Source organism: Corvus kubaryi, unplaced genomic scaffold (assembly GCF_017639235.1).
Source record: "Corvus kubaryi isolate FWS band 111438036 unplaced genomic scaffold, C.kubaryi_AGA036_p1.0 136, whole genome shotgun sequence".
In the NCBI taxonomy this organism is placed as follows: Eukaryota; Metazoa; Chordata; class Aves; order Passeriformes; family Corvidae; genus Corvus; species Corvus kubaryi.
The window spans coordinates 1,794,981-1,812,556 of record NW_024580670.1 but is presented as its reverse complement, the minus strand read 5'-3'; the positions used below and the strand labels follow the sequence as shown (position 1 = coordinate 1,812,556).

The window sequence follows — 17,576 nt, the reverse complement described above, 5'->3', positions numbered from 1 at the left end:
ATATTTTTGTTCTTCATTTCCCCAAGAACAATGCAAACCTTCCAGAGAGATAATGAAGAATATCAAAGGCATCTTTTACATCAGGTGAGGCTCTCATCGCACACCAACCCCATGCAGATAAAAATTAAATGGCAAAACCTTAATCAGCTGCTCTCCACAATTGTTTTCCACATCAGTAAAGGAGCAAGTCAGAAATAAATAACAACACACAATGGCCAGAGGTATTGCTGCTTTTCAGCAATCTGCTGGAATTACTGGCTGTATGTGAGGGCACAACACTGAGAATTATTCCTTCCCTGTCCATGGCAGGGGGTTAGAACCAGAATTCCAGAATCATTTAGGTTGGAAAACACCTCCAAGGCCATCGAGTCCCAGCTGTGCCCGATGCCCACTCTGTCCCCAGCCCAGAGCACTGAGTGCCATGTCCAGCCCTTCCTTGGGCACCTCCAAACCTCCCTGGGCATCCCCTTCCAGTGAAGAAATTCCTCAAGTCCAACCTGACCCTCCCCTGGCATAGCTTGAGGCCCTTTTCTCTTGTCCTGAGAGACCTGATGACTTTTGAGTCCCCTCCAGTGGGAACCATTCTGTGGTTCTGTTCACCTCCCACCTCCCTCCCCTTTCATCCCCAGCTTCCTGGAAATGGTGTCCACTCATTCCATCCCTGCAGCACATCCTGCCCAGGCACAGACACTGCCAGCATTATCATCAGTCATGATTTTCTGCTGAGGGCTCCCAAAACCACACCCCTGACAGCAACACACCCCTGCAGAGGCTTTGTTACCTTCACCACAGACCTGCTCAAACACCAACGAGCCAAGTACAGCGCCAACTCTTTGCTTTTCATGCACAAAAGTGGCTTTTTGAAATGCAAACCAGGTCTCCATCCCATCCTCCTTGGGCAGAGTGTGTCACAGGGAGAGGTGCTCACCCAGCCTGGTTTGGGGGTGGCAGATCAGGTGATGCAGATTAGAAAATCCAACTATTTTCCACAAATGCACTTTCTGCAGAGAAGGTTTTCAGGCACAAGGTTGATTTTGATCTGAAAGACTAAAGAAACATCAAAGGGAAATACCTGTGGGTATACAGCAGTGCTCCTGGAACAAGCAGGGGCTCATGAATACCAACTGAGGAATATTCAGGATAAATATTGTACCCCTGTGTGCAGGTTACACTGAGAGCTCCCCTGAGCCCTGCCCTGCTGCCCCTGCAGCCCCAGGGACACCTGTGACCACCTGTCCTTGGGTTTCAGCAGAGCTCAGGCTGCACCTGAGGTTCTGCAACCAGCTCTTGTCCCATCCCAGGGCTTCCCCCTGTGCCCACCTGGGATTTTACTGCTGAGTCCAGGATGCCCTGGGCTGCAGATGGGATTTCAGGTGGCGATGGTTTGTAAGGGCAGCCCTGGGGATGTGGGACTGTGGGCAAAAGCAAGATACAGCAAAAATGATCATGAACCCAGGCCGAAACCAAAAGGACAATCATCAAAAATGGCAAATTTCCCTCAATTTCTCAGCAAAACTTGCAGAAAAAGCAAAGCTGAAAGCTGGTTTTAAAGCACAGGGCTTTACATGGCTTCCCAGTAAGGATCTCCCACAGCAGACAAAATTCATTTTGATTTATCCTCTGCACTGTTGTTTTTAGCTGCAGCTAAAAACACGGGGTGTATGATTTCTTTTAAAACTCTGCTGTTTCAGGCTAGCACTCAGCAGCTCTGAACAGCTCTTTGCAGTTGCCTTTACAGACCAGCATCATTTCTAATCTCACCCTGGGAAAACACTTGTAAATCTGCTCAATGACTCAAATTTGCAGCTTTCTCCCACTCAGTTTGCTGGATCACTGTCTCAAACAGTTTCTCTGCCCAGTCAGATTTTCAAAGCAAGTTTATAAAACGAGCATCTGTTGATAATCTAGTAAGTCTGGAAAAAAAATATTTCTATCTTCCACACAATGCTGGGAAAACCTTGAAACTTGTAAACAAGCAGGGGATGTGACAGCAGCAATTGATCTCTGTTAACAGCAAAAATGCAAAGGAAGGGAAATACGAGTGGAAAAAGTGTATCTGTGCATATTTAATATGGTTTTTGTAGCCAGGCACATTCGTGACGTTTGACTCAGTGTTGTAATTAAAATGTTCTGTAACGGTGGTAATTACCCCATCAGGTAAGGCACAATGGATGGCAGCACAAACCTACAATAAAATTATCATTTCTAAGTTGCATTTCAATTTTTGTCCATCTTAAGCACCTCCCTCGTGCCTGGGAACGGGGATTTTTAACAGGGTCCAACATGTGATAGCGCAGCCCCAGCCTGGAATAGTGGGCTTTTTGTTATCTTTGCTTTTCCTTCTTGATAAACTGCAGCCTTTTGAAGAAAACTAATTCTAATAGATCAAGTGATGAAATTTAATCAAACTAAACCCCACTGAGCACACCTCGATGGTGCAGAGGGTGGCAAGAGTGAGGTGAGAGGCAAAAGGTGCTCCCAGTCCTCCCACACCACAGAGCATCTCTGCCTTCAGGAGCACAAAAACTCCGGAAACTTCTGGAAACCAACCCAGAACATCCCAAATGTCACAAAAATGACAAAGCCCCTTCCCTTTGCAAATGGTTTTGAAGCACACTGACCTTGGGGTGCTAAAATTTCCTTTTTGGGGGGAAGAGTGGGGTGTTCAGACCTATATTAAACCAAAGTAACATACAGCATCCAATTATTCCAGCAATTCAGAGAATTCTGGGGTTTGGAGCCTTTGCAAAGCATTCTGAGTGCTGCAGGAAGATGAATTATCTCCCATTTCTTGTATCAAACCCTGATGTCATGTCTGGAGAAACACTAAACCCTGTCAATTCTTTCTGTCTTCCCAGGTTCCATCAGTCCTTTGCAAGCTCGTCCAGCAAGCAAATAACCCCTTTCACTTTGGAAAGGGGCAATAAAGATGATGGATGCTTTTTGGAGTTTATTCTTGCTGTGTCCATAAACATTCCCCTAATAGCTCATCACAGCTGACGAGGAGCTTGGCGGAGCCAACTGCTGTTGACTGAAAATATCTCTCAATTTTTTTCCCCAAGCTTGCTGTACAGAAGGAATTATTTATATTTGAATAGCACTCTCCTGTGATCAGGAAATATCTATATATTTGCCATAGTTAACGCAGGCCCCCACCACGCAGGCACTGTTAATGAGCTTTTATTAAGAAATCCTATTTTAGTCCCTTTCACTCCAGTCCCTCACTCCAGGGGGCCCAAGAGAGGCCCAAGATATTTATCTGGCAAACTTTGTTTTCCCCTACACACCAAGATAATTAAATCACTGAACCAAATTCAAGGCAAGAGCTGAGGAATCACTCCCGTGATTTGCTTTTTTACCCCCAGGATGCTCCCAAAGGCAGAAGACAATCGCAGAGTGGTTTGGGTTGGAAAGGACTTTAAAGGTCGTCCAGTTCCAGGCAGGGACACCTTCCACCATCCCAGGTTGCTCAGCTCTGAATTCCTGCTCTCCTTGCTAAAGATCATTGGAATGATGCCCAAAGGTTTTAACAAAGCTGCTTTTGAATAATTTTTTTTTGTTATTATTGTATTTTTTTAAATGTCCATTGTTATCTTTCTACCCTTAAAGAAAATCACACTGAAGAAAATGAGACACACCCAAATGTTGATGTTTGAGGGACACTCTGGAGGAAGAAATAAGTGCAGCATTTTAAAATACCATAATTTATAGCGATACCTGCATTTCTGGGAGCGAAGCAAAGGTGAAAAACAGCAGCAGGACACTGAAAAACCTCTTTGAGCAACTTCCACCACAACCTGTACCTTCAGAGGCAACAGACAACAGCACAGCCTGATAAAAATGGGATCTCCCAGCTCTGCCCCCTGGAATATGGAAGAGGACACAGTCAGAGACCCACCATCCCTCCTGCCCAGCTCCCTCAGTGCTCCCTGGCCTTGATATGGGACAAAATGTGCCTTTCTTGGCCATAAGTAATAATAATGTATTTAATACCTGGCACTCCCAATTTTCTCCTGCCTTTAACTATTCCTTGCCTTGCTCTGGAAGCAGGCTGAGGTAAGTAATGTGCAAGGCAAGCACACTGCTGTCACTTAGCAACCTGAAACGGGGCTTGGAACAAAGATCTTTATTTCTGGAACCATTTAACAGCGGTGCCTGAGCCGGGCTGAGGTTTTGGGGATGGCACAACCCCAGCTCCTCTTGCTGCTGTGCTGCTCCTCTCCAGGGCTGTCACTGTCCCTGCAGCTTTTCACCCTCACCTACACCTCCTAAACTTTATGGCAAAGAGCATGAAGAAAATTAATAAAAGGAGGACAATTGGCATTATTTTGCGACTGTTTCAGCCAATTGACTCCAGTGCGGCCCAAGCAGAGTGCTAAAGCAGAGAACAGCTCACCTTCTGCCCATACAGACAGATCCCGTGAGCTGCTCTGCCTTTACAGGCTACCTTGGAATCTCCTCCTCTCTCTGCCCTCATGGCAGTGCCCAAGGACAGGGCAGCAGGCCCCGCTGAGCACTTGGAGTGGAGGAGCCCGAGCCCAGCGCGAGGCGGCCCCGGGCAGCCCTGGCACCAGCTGTGCAGGTCCCTCCTGACCTGTCAGGCTCCTCAGCCACATCCAAAGCCCTGGATGAAAACTGGAAATGCTCAGCACTAAATCACTGGGAGGCATGAGTGCCACCTGCCTTGGGGGACGGGGGCCCTTCCATGACCCTGCAGCGAGGCAGGAATGCCAGGCCCATCATCCTCACCAAGTGGGAGAGCCAAGAGCCTCTGCTGATTGCACTGGATCTTCCTCTTGCCTCAGCGAGGACATGCTTAATTACTGCCAGCTTTAATTAGTGTCCCAGTCTCCCAAAGGACTTCAATTCTCTCAGATTTCACATCTCATCCCTACTCCTTCCCTGCTGCTGTGGCTGCAGCAACTCCTGGACACCTCTGGGCTGGAGCAGAACTGAGAATTCACATCAAGTGAATGAACCTGGCTAAACTGGAAATTTGGGGGTGCTGCCTGCTCCCCACCATGGCTGAAACCTGCTTTAATGGGCAATTTAAAAGCAAGCATCCACCAGAAATTTGTCATTTATCGTGTGCTAGAAACAAATGCTGCTGCCCACTGCTCACCCTTGTCTGCTTGAATCCTCCTCATATACACGAGGGGAACTAACTTAGGTATATCCCCGGTAAACCGAAATATCTTGGTAAAAAATTAACATAGGCAGGAGAGTAAAAAATACATAGAGAAAAATGGAAAAGGGAACTAAAGAATCCACAGCCATTATAACGCCTAAAAAGCCAGATTTGCCTTCTGAATGTTGTTTTTTAAGGAAACACTCAGGATGATTTTTACCTCTTAAATCCCATTAACCAAACTGAACAATTCAAAAAGCAATGACAAAATGTAAAATAAATTCTATAATGTGGCAGAACAACCCTGTGAGCCCTAACTACAAAGTGTTGCCTCTAATCAAAGCCTAATATCCTAATTCAAACTATTGTTACTATTATTACTATTATTATGGTTATGTTTCTCCTGCTGTCTTGGCAAAAACCATTTCTGCTTATGTATTTTTAAAGTTTTCTGTTAAGGACAACCAAAAATGCCGTATGTGATCAATGATTTATAAAAATTGAGCCTGAGTTTGTATTTAAAATCCTGTCACTGGGAAGCATCAGTTCAGTGCATTTTACCAAATCACAATGAGGATGAATTTTAAGGTGAAGTTTTCCCACACAAATATCCAGATACACTTCATGGGGAGTGAAAAAAATTGTTGTTGGCCTCATTTTATAATGAAACAGATTCAGTTATGAGCTACCCAAAACACAGAGCTCTGACAGCAATGTACAGGCTTTATATGCAAGTCGAGTTAATCCTCTAAGTAGACTTCCAATTCCTGCAGGAGACGGGAATCAGGTGGCATTTGAGTTCATATGAGAAATCTGGAACTGTCTGGCTTCACTGTGAATAAAGTGAAGAGTTTTGGGGTGAGACAGCAGAAGTGCATCAACCACCTCACTGCTAAATCCCACTGTGACACAAGTCCAGCAGCTTTGGTGATGGCCAAATCCTGCCAGTGCTGTCCTGGGAACAAGCAGGATTTCACCAGCCAGGATGGTAAAACCTGCCTGGTTTTGCCTTCACAGGACCAGTTCCCAGCCCGTCTGTTAGTGATCCTCTGAAACCATGAAGCAGCCCTATGGAGAATGACCCTTCTTGGATGATTTCCACCATGGGCCTGTCAAGGTTTTAGCTTTGCCTGCAGTGGGACTGGAACTGGAAATCGTCCTTGTTAAACTTGGGATTCAGACAGTTTCAATTTGAAAGCCAAACAGGAAAAAGGTTCTGAGTGAAGTGCTTGGAGCAGAACCTGGAAAGAGGCACCAGAGCAGGACAAGGCAATCACCAACCAAAGCTGGAGCACAGCCCAAACAAGCAAAGTTATTGTCAAAAACATTAACAAGCCATGTCCAAATGCCATTTTCTTTTTGCAATCACAATTTATTAGTGGGGTTTTACACATCAGATGGGCAGAGATTGTGCCACCCTTGGAGGTGCAGTGCTGTGCCACACGTCTGGGTGACCAAGCGCAAGGAGAGCTTTCCTTGGAATCAGCATTAATCACACAATGGAGCCAGTTTTAAATGCACAGCAGGAAGCACTTTCCCTTACAGCAACATTAGTCAGGCCATGTGCAAGTTGTCTTCAGTGAGATTTTCATTAAATAAGATGCAAGCCTTTTGGAAATCAATAGGAGCCCTTCCCTTGACTTTGGTGGGTGTCATACGAGGCTCGTGCTGCTGCCGCACCGAAACTGAGGGAAATGGACTCTCATCAAGCCAATTTAAATTGCTTAAATTAATTTGCCACACCTTAACTATGAAGATCTGCAAAGAACTCTACTCCTTCCTGTCCTCTTTAAACCCTGTATGCATTTTCCTCGGTTAAAATGTGTAAAACCCTTGACAGGCTCAGCCAAATCCCAGGCTGGCAACACCCTACAGGTTCACCCATGGTCTCCTGGCACCACTGTTCAAAAACTCCCTGAACATAATGTCTGAAAGAAATCACAGGTCAAAAATTAGACAGCTTACAATTTATCCTTACCTCCTATTCACTTTTGCCCTTCAAAAGAACTCAGCCCTAGGGAGCTGACAAATAAAGATAAATTACCCCTCTGCAGCGTTCTCTCTAACTAAGCCATTGTAGTGATTAAATGAACCTTAGAAGCCAAATTCAGCTTTGATAGCTGAAATTGGGGGGAATTTTTTGCCTTTTTACAAACACAAAGCTTGCAGCTTCCTGGGAGGAAGGGCTGAATTCAAGAAATTTCCTGGGTTAGCATTTTGGGGCAGTTATGTGTTAATGGGCTCGGTGACGTGTGGTAGGTGCTGAGGCAATTTATGGACGCATCTCTAAATGTCATTATATGGAATCATATCTGGCAGTGTCCAAGGCCAGGTTGGACAGGGCTTGGAACAACCTGGGATAGTGGGAGATGTCCCTGACCACAGGAGGGGGTGAAATGGGATGGGGTTTGGGTTTCTTCCAACCCAAACCATTTTGGGATTCTTTGATCTATAAAAGCCCATTGAGGCCTCCCCCTCTCCAAGGCAAAGCCTCTTCCAGGGATGGGACCTGTCACAGCAGTAAGGACACCACCACAGCATGGCATTGATTCCTCTTCCTCATTGCTCAAAAAGAAAACCTGAAGAACAACTGAAGACACAAAAAAAAAAAAGAAAGTTCAAAGGAAACTGAAAAATGCCCAAGCTAGTTTAGCAGGAAGACCGAGAGATGGCTTGATTATATGGGCTTGATTATTTTTAGGAAAAAAAAAACATCACTGGAGGGTTCTCCAGTCTCACACTGGAAGTTGCAAGGGCAGTAAATGTCTGGATGCTGGAAAAATTCAAATGAGAACGTCCAAGTGAACTCAATCAGCACAGACAACACCAAGGTGAGCAGCAGTGACTCCACCATCACCGGTGTGTTGGAATCAAGCCTGGATACCTCTAATTTTGGACCTGTCATTTCTCGACAAGAAATGCATTTCTATGCACAGGTATCTAAAATGAAAGCAAGAGAAGGCAGTATGCAATTATACACACCCAATACATGTATTATATACATATATTATATTGTATATATACAACAGACAATATTATACAGAATATAGAGGAAAGAATAAAAAAATTTCTACACCTGTGTGCTTCATTTAGAAGGAATTGCCGTGAGATGTAGTAAAACAAGGGGGGTTCTTGTCCTCCAGAAAACCTGAATTTTATCTGAGCAAAGTAGATGCTACACTTGCAGTTTGAGGTTTGATACATGTCTCACTATCCTCCTTTTTAGTCTGAATTCTGTTGTGCTCAAGAGATCAAGATGCATAGAGAAAAATATATTAAAAAAGAGGATATTAACCCACACACACTTTTGCCCCTTCCAATAACTCTAAGAACTCATTAGGTGAGCTCTGCTGCACTGGTAATTAGGTTCAGAGTTGGTGTCACTGTTGTAATGGGTTATTGATCGCTGAAGTTCTCAAAGAACTTCATGGTTCTGGGAGTTTGGGAAAAAAAACCCAAACCCCATGAAATGAGTGCTAGCCTTGCTAAATTTGATTTTCATTACATATTACAAGTCCTGTTACACTTCCCAACCCAAAGCTTTCATTTTTCCCCAGCAACAGTTTTATTTTAAGCTTTCCTTCCCTAGACATCTCTGTTGGCCATTTGGGCTGGGGATTAGATTTTTCACCTGTCCCAGGATTATTGGGAAGAGCTATTTTTTATTTTCTCAGGGTTTTTTAAGAGACAGCACATGTCTGGGGAAGCAAAAATAGGCTGTGGGATGGTGTCAGCTGCCAGAGCCCCAGTGGTGGTCTGCACACTGAGACCACCCTGTTTATACCATGTCTGTAGATGCGATCTATAAATATGTCCATATATATCCGTGTATATATATATATATATGTTTATATATGTCCCCAGAAGCCACATCTACACGACTTTTAAATCCCTCCAGGGATGGGGATTCTACCCCTGCCATGGGCAGCCCCTCCCAATAACCCTTTCAGTGAAGGAATTTCCCCAATATCCACCCTGAGCCTCCCCTGGCCCAGCCTGAGGCCGTTCCCTCTCCTCCTGTCCCTGTTCCCTGGCAGCAGAGCCCAACCCCCCGGCTGCCCCCTCCTGTCAGGGACTTGTGCAGAGCCACAAGGTGCCCCCGGAGCCTCCTTTGCTCCAGCCTGAGCCCCTTCCCCAGCTCCCTCAGGAGTTCTCCAGCCCCTTCCCAGCTCCGTTCCCTTCCCTGGACATGCTCCAGACCCTCAGGGTCCTTCCCATGTCTGAGGGGCCCAAACCTGATCCCAGGATTAAAGGTGTGCCCTCAGTGCCCAGCACAGGGGGAATGTCCCGATTTCCCACCAACCCAAACCTTGCCATTGCTCCTTCTGAAAGCAAATGCCCATCCCAGGGACCTCCTGCACCAGGAACGGGCCTGTGGGCCCCTCCAGAGTGCCCATCAATCTCTGCCCACCACAGTGCACAGGCTTTACTGCAGATTGCACCGGTGCCAAGTGATCCCTACATTTAATTAATGCATTATAAATTGCCAGGTAATTGTTCTGTGCATTTTCCAGCTCACAGCTCTGTCACTGTTGAAACCCTATGAGAGCTTGATCCAGACATGAAGAGGGGAAGATGACGCCACAGTGCCCTTCAGGCCTGGAAGAAGATGCTGCAAGATGCAGTAATCAATTAAATGCTGAAGGAAGACTGGAATAATCACAGTTACAGGGAACAGAATCCCCAACAAAATTCCAGAGCTGCTCCAGCAGCCTGCAATGGACACTTTGCATCCAGCATGGTGAGGAGAGAGACAGGGGCTGCTTGGGAAGGGAGAGGTTCCTCCTTGAGGGAAGGGATTTGTGCTCCCACTGCAACAATTCCAAACTGCTTCATTCTAATTGCATTCAAACAGCGATGCCAAAGCTGCTGCCAAGGCAGTCACAAGAGAAGGGCAGAGGCAGTTTGGGACCAGAACCTGCCTGGCCAGGAAGCGCCAGCCTCGGGCAGGGGGTAACTGTGCATTAAGCAAATTGCACTTTGTTATTCTGTTATTTTTTATCAGCTTAATGGAAAAGCCAAAGGGCTCTTTGCTCTTTAACACTGCCGTGGCTAGTGCTGTGTTTTAAAATGCTATGTAATTAAATCAGGAGGCACATTTAATCTCCCAGTCTGAGCTGGGCCCAAACTGGCGGGACATAGGCAGGTATGGTGTCCCAGCCATCCCAGTGGGTCATTCCCTTCTCCCAGCCCTCCTGCAGCAGGAACCAGCAGGGCAGCACTGGGTGCTCGCTGGAATCCTGCAGAAACCTGAGCTGGAAGAAGGTTGAAGCCACATCAGCCTTTTGATTCTGTGATTGAGAGCAGCAGCTCGGTGTGTCCACAGGGACAGGCAGCTCCTGGCCACAGCCGCCCTGCCCCAGGCTGAGGGGAAGACATGAGCTGGTTCCAAGGTTTACCCCGGCAGATCTGCATGACCACAAAACCAGAATTTTCTTTTTAAAGCACAAGCTTATAACAACCAGGCTGTGCTTTCATAGCCAGGCCAGAAACAGGGCAATAAATCATTCTCCTAGTTTGTTCCCTCCATTTTAAACTAAAAGAGGAGAATATTAGATGGGATATTGGGATGAAATCCTCCCCTGTGAGGGTGGGCAGGCCCTGGCACAGGGTGCCCAGAGCAGCTGGGGCTGCCCCTGGATCCCTGGCAGTGCCCAAGGCCAGGCTGGACACTGGGGCTTGGAGCAGCCTGGGACAGTGGGAGGTGTCCCTGCCCATGGCAGGGGGTGGAATGGGATGATCTTTAAGGTCATTTCCAACCCAAACCACTCTATGACTCTACAAATATTTTATTCCAAACAAAAGATTTTGTACATTTCCTGCAATGCTAAAAAGATCCTGAAGTCGTGGATCTTCTCTAGAAACATCTACTTGCAAGAAGTCAGAACTCCCTTCTCTGAAGTTATCCAGGTAAGTATTTAAGAACTAAGATTTAAAACACTCATTTACATTTGTTAATTCAGGGTTGTTCAAACTATTATGAGAATTTCAAAGAGGAGTAAGAATTGAACAGCTTAAGAGCATCCTTCAAAAACAGAGATATTACTTGCCTGCAGAATTTTCTTCCCCTAATCAGCCCACACAGAAGAGTTGTCATTTCTATCTAGTTCACTAGCAGATATGCTTTCATTATTAAATATTAAATCAGAGAGAACAGAGATTCAATTCAAAAACATATAGTTCAATCTGCCAAATTGCTACTTCCATGAGTTATATTGTGAACATATTTTGATAAAAAGGGGGTTATTTAAAGATGCAACCAAGTCTGGTAATAAATGAGACCCTGTTTCAGTTCATGCCTGCAAGTTTTAACTCCATAAACATAAATCTACATGGTGCCTTTTCCTTTTCTCTTTTAACTCTTTTTTGTTTTTATTTTTGCCTTCTAGATAGATGTTTGCAATAAGAGACAGTGTTTATTGTACTTAGAAATTTTAATATAAAAACCACAGAGGAAGCAGCTATCTGGAGGAACAGAGCAACACAGAAAAAAAGAAATTATTGTAAATCTGTTACTAAGTAGGACTGAGCAAATAACTCATTGTGAATAATTTACTCAAGAAACAGAGCCTCTTTCTATGCTCACAATCTAATTATAAACAATTTACTAACAAGCTGTGATTTCCTTGTTTTCCTGTCTGTTATTTGACTTAGCTCAATAACTTCATTCTTGTAAAAGCAACAGCTCCAGCATCGGACTGGGAGAGTCCTCCAAGGAAACCAATGTTTCGTGGTTGAATTTGAGCAGCAAACCCCAGTGTTACTGCCCGAATCCCACCTCTCCTGCTGAGACAGGGGCTTGGAGCAGCCTGGGACAGTGGGAGGTGTCCCTGCCCCTGGCAGGGGTGGCACTGGATGGGCTTTAAGGTCCCTTCCCACCCGAACCAGTCTGGGATTATCAAATTCCAAGTGCCCAGCCAGATGTGGCACAGCCCAACACAAACCATCCAGTCCTTGTGCACAGGGCACCTTCCTGGGTGAAAATAGGGAATGTGGGGAGCCAGAGCCCAGCAGTCCCATGGGATTGGTGCTGACAGGGCTGGGCACCCCACAGGGCACCTGCAGGGCCTGGCTGGAGGGAAACTGCACCTGCTTTTCTGCAGGATTTACAATTCTCTCCATGAAACTAATAGCCCTCACCCCAATAAAAGGGCATTTAACTTTTGGTTTTACGGGGACTTTTTATGTGCGTTATTGCAATCCAATTTAATTCACTCCCTGCTAGTTGAACTGGCACTCATTTCGGGCTGAAGTGATAACACATAATAGCCCCTTTCAACTGAATTGCTGAATAAAAGTCCAAATCAGGGCCTGTTAGAGCAGCTTTCCCTCTGGATGGTGCTCCATGGCCAAAGGAGAACATCCCCACTCAGCCCTCAGCAACGTCAGTAAACTCCAAATTGGGAGGTTCATTTCACAAGTTCATCACCAGAATGAAAATGCCCATTTCTCGTAATATTTAACTGCCATCACCACCCTGTGACTTCCAGCTACACTGAACACGAAAACTGAAGTTGCAAACATCTTCTCTTAATTGGCCAATGCGCTGATCATTTAATTTTAACTCCAGTGCAGAATTTAAAAGAGGCATCTCTAATGATTCCAGTTTATGTCAATAAACTGCATCAAAACAGTCTGCCCAGGAAACCCATAAATCTCTACTATGAGTCCATTTGTTATTATACAGAAATAAATGACATGTTAATAGAACATTTATGGCAAAAGGAATTAATTCTGCTTTAATTCCACATTTACCAAAATTTCTCGTTTCCAAAGCTCCAACTCAAGAGTACAGGAGCATTTAATTCTGCTTTGCAGAAAGGAAAGGAATGGGAAAAGTGTCGCAAGAATAAATCCAGTGAGGATGGAAGATGAGAAGTTATCAGGAACTGGCAGAGGGACAGACACAGATCCTGGGAACATGAAGATGGGCTGCTGACAGAGCTCATGCTCCCAACGCACAGGAGGTGTGCTCTGCTCTTTTCCCTACTGCTACTTTGCTCCTTAGCAATCACCAAATTAACACTGTCTAAAAAAGAGAACTTCTACTTAAAAAGCCAACCCTGAAATTATTAGTAATGATTAATCCTATTGCAATAGCAGCAATGCCATATTCCAATGCCCTTCTGCCTCTGTGCCCCCAACCCCTCTCTCCTTCCTCAACCTTGGCAGAGCCCTGACCTGCAGCTACCTCTGCCCCCTTTTTAAAGGGAAGTGTTCCCTGTGGGAAGACTCCAGTTCCAGGGCAGCACCTCTGACAGATGTGCATCCATTAACAATCCCTGGAATTACACTGAAAATTCATGTGACAGCTCTCAGTAATCCACAACTGGGATTGCCTGGGCAGCTGGATAAAGGCACATTAAGCACTCCAGGCCCTTCTCCTGCCTCACATATCATAATTCCCATTGCCCTGTGCTCATTTCCATGGAGCAGCCGATCCTTATCCTCACACACAGCTTCATCCTCCTTAAGGAGCTCAGTCTGTCCTCACTCCCTGTCTGGGGAGCACGGATCAGTGAGGGTTGGGATTGTTCAGCCTGAAGAAGAGAAGGATCCAGGGAGAGCTCAGAGCCCCTTCCAGTGCCCAAAGGGGCTCCAAGAGAGCTGGAGAGGGACTGGGGACAAGGGATGGAGGGACAGGACACAGGGAATGGCTTCCCACAGATGGGATATTGGGATGCAAAACAGTCCAACCCGGCTTTCCAATTCAGGTGCAAACACCTCTGGAGAAGAAAGGGAATGCAGACACCCGGTAATAAGGGAAAAAAGCCGCCCCACAACCCCACTGACAGCAGAGGCTGCACTTGCTCTGCTCACCCATGGAATGGGCTGGATCCTGCTGCCGGTGCTCCCAGACTGCAGATCACTTGTGGCAGAGCACAAAGAAGAGGCTGCATCTCATGCCTGAGAGTCCTTCAGCTGCTTCCCTGACAGATCCAAATGGATAGAAACATATCAGCTGCAAAGCTGATGAATAACCCCACACGTGTGCAGGAAAAGCTGGAAAACTCTTGACTTAACGATGCCACAGGTCAAAAACAAGCACTATTTAACGTGCCTGCTTTGAGACCATTTCTCAGTGAAGCATTAACTTATCACATAAAACCCACAAGCAAAGAGGATTTGCAAAGATCATAAAATGGAATATTTCTGACCTGAGCCATTATTCGATTTTCTGTGTTAGTAAGGAGAGCCCCTGAGTGTGCAGCCACAAAAAAAAGAGTGAAAGTCAGCAAACAGTCGAGAGCTGCGGAGAAAAAAAGAAAAACAGTCAATAAAAATATTCACTGGGGTCACAGGGATGGTAGAAAAAGCCTTTGAGCGAGCTCCCTGCACCTGTAAGCAGCTTCTTGAGGAGGGAGCTGCGGAGGGAGCGCCATATGGAGGGAATCCAGTCGGGAAAAGCCGGCGCCATCGGAAGCAAAGCTGGTAAACACGGTCATATGCTGGGAGTTCAGCTAAGGTAAGGCAGGCTTAGAGGTCAACCTGGAGGGCACAAATTGGGGGCTGTAAATGATGCTGGGAGATCACAGCAAGGGGAGATTTCGAGAAGCCTGTGGGAGTTAATCTGCTGCAGATGGCTCGGGTGCTGCAGCGCTGGAGGAGCTCCGGAGCTGAACCACTGGCAGCATCTCTGGAGTGGGATCCCGGTGGGAAGCTCACCTGGAAGCAGCCAGCACCTGGAACAGGGCTCAACACGGCCCTGCAGTCATTGGGAAAATCATCTGGCATCCAGGGAAAAAATCAGCCAAGCAGCAGCAGGCCTGCCAGGGTACTGCTACTCGATTCACGCTTCTCTGGCTGTTGGCAAATTAACCAGATTGGGCTCATTCTTAGCAGATTAAACTTTATTTGCTGTTTTCCTTCCAGCTCCCCCTCCCCTCCCTGCAGGGCTTGTGTTTTTGCAGAACTGGGACTGCCCAGTGATGGGAACATCAACACCCGGATCTCAAAGGGATGCAACACCACTGACACACATGCCAGAGCCTCTGCCTGCACAGACCAAAGCATTCCCATTTTTCCCAGTCACAGCTGAAAACTGTGTGCACATCCAGAAACTGCTAAATATTTATCCTGAGCCTGCAGTATTCCACCATACAAACAGTGCCCAGAGCTGCACTGGGCAGCCAAAGGTAAACAGCCAGGCTAAGCACAGGGAAAAGGAAGGTTTTTATTTCAATTTCTTCACTTTAAGTATTTCAGCTGCATTCCCAGTGCCCGAGATGTAGATCTCCTTGGGTATTGACATTAGCTCTTGTTTGCAGAGCTAGTATCAAAGGGCAGCAGATCTGCTCTGGAAGCACTGGGAGCAGCTCACAGGATCTGAGCAGTTACAAAGCAGCAGAAAATAGGAAAAAGATGTAGAAAACATAATCGAGATATTGGGAATTCAAACAAGTCAGCACAATCTGGGAGAGAGTAAAAAGACTTCAAAAAAATCTTAATGGGAGAAAAATTAAGTAATGGTCACTTAATTCCTTAACATCAACATTTCCAGCTTTAATTAGGATCCAGGGAAATCAAATGTTAGAAGCCCATCTGCTTCCAGGCTCCAGAAAGATGAAAACCTTCAAAAATGCCATAAAAAGAGAAACTCCCAGGCTGGCAGCATTTTATTGAGTTCCTCCCCATAGATTTCAGCAGATGCCGCTACTGCGGGGATAAAGTGGGTCTGAAAACGCACCGTGCAGGAAGTTGGGTTAACTCGTTTAACAATTTAACACATCAGGGAAGAGGGATAATTTATTAGAGATGGCATCCCTGCTCTCCATAAACACAGCACTGGAATGATGGTGGTGCCACAGGGACACCCTGCTGGGAGCAGGAGCTGTTTAATCACAGAGTTATCCTAAAACGGAGCATTTCCATGCCTGGAAGTGCTCAAAGCCAGGCTGGAGCAGCCTGGGACAGTGGAAGGTGTCCCCACCCATGGCAGGGGGTGGAACTGGATGGGCTTTAAAGGTCCTTTCCAACCCAAACCGCTCTGGGATTCTGTGAAAAACACACATTTAAAGCTTTTTGCAGTGGAAGAAAGAAGTTTCAAAGCGCTACCTGGCTATGCCCCAGAGGCTGATCCCCACCTTTTCCTGAAACCAAATTTAATTAAATTCTAAAATCCTGAGACTGAAGCTAATCCTGTGTTTTGCTAAGTCCCAAGATACGATTTTCAAAGGATGCAGCACCGGGAATATATTTCTTCTTTTTATTAATTCTATTTTAATTCATTACTTTCACATGAAAAGAATGAGAAACCACCCACTTTCATTCAATATTATACCTTATTCCATATTTCACTGTTTAAACACTCCCAGCAGTGTGTTGTGATTGAAAAGGAAGTGAAATGTCAGTTTTAGCCAATCTTGTGTTCAATCGACCACAAAAAGCCTGGCCTTATTTGTGTGAGATGGAAGCTCAGCCTGCAATTCCAGGCATTTATCCCAAGCATTTCACAGCTGCCCTGTGTCTCTCCACAGCCCCACACGCACCAGCCCAGCATTCCCAGAGCAGCTGCTGGATCAGCCACTGGAAAACACTGAGTGTTACACCTTGCTGCTGGTTTATGGGCTCTGTGGGAATCACCTGGGTTGACTCTTGTTCCTTATGGAATTCAAAGTGGTTTGGGTTGGAAGGGACTCTTAAAGACCCTCACATGGCACCTCCTGGCACAGGCAGACAGCCAGTAACCATTCCAGCATTCCATCCCTGCCCCCTGTGGAATACAGGCTGCCGCTGGTGGGGACAGTCATCTCCAGAGCTAAATACTGCTGCAAATATTAACACTTCTGCTCCAAGGATGGGGCTATTGGCTTCTCTTCTCCAAGGAAAACCCTGGGAAGAAGGCAAATCCAGGAACAGTGTCCTCAGGAACCCTGGCAAACACCCACAGCACACACAGGCCAAAGGAGAGGGTGGCAGCAGTGCCAAACTTCCCATCAGGAATGCACATCCTGTTAACTTTTCTCCCAATATGCTGCACTTGCTGAAGATTTATTGGAATTCTACATTTTCTCCAGAGCAGCCATTCTTCAACTGGCACTCCGAAAAAATTACAGGAAAATTTAAGGTGACTTAGAGCTCCACATGAGTTATGCTTTCATATTTCCCTTCAAACAGCAGAAAAATCACCTTTCCCAAGGCTGAAAGCCTCCGTGCTCAGCAAACACCCTGCTGAGAGAGGCTGGTGCTTCCCAGGGAATTCCCAGAGGCAGGCATGGATCGTCCCAGGCACCCAGGGCCCAGGGCTGTGCCAGGGCTAAGGAGCACTTGCCATCAGGACAAGGCTTGTTCAGTTAAACACCACGCTTGGATTGGCTGTAGGGATGATTTGTTAAAAATCAGATTCTTCAGTCCCAGTTCCCAAATATTGATGCGTTCCCTAACTCTGTTCCCTAACAGCTGAGTTAGCCACACTCCACAGAGCATCCTGGAGGAAACTGCTAAGTTT

The 17,576-nt window shown here is 46.1% G+C and overlaps 1 long non-coding RNA gene across 1 annotated transcript in view; it reads right to left on the bottom strand.

Annotated features, from left to right (window-relative positions):
• Positions 1 to 17,576, bottom strand: part of LOC121657638 — a 129,149-nt gene that overhangs the window by 95,635 nt on the left and 15,938 nt on the right. The window contains exon 2 of the long non-coding RNA XR_006013679.1: positions 14,287 to 14,378. This is a non-coding gene — a long non-coding RNA (uncharacterized LOC121657638). The remainder of the gene's footprint in view (positions 1 to 14,286; positions 14,379 to 17,576) is intronic.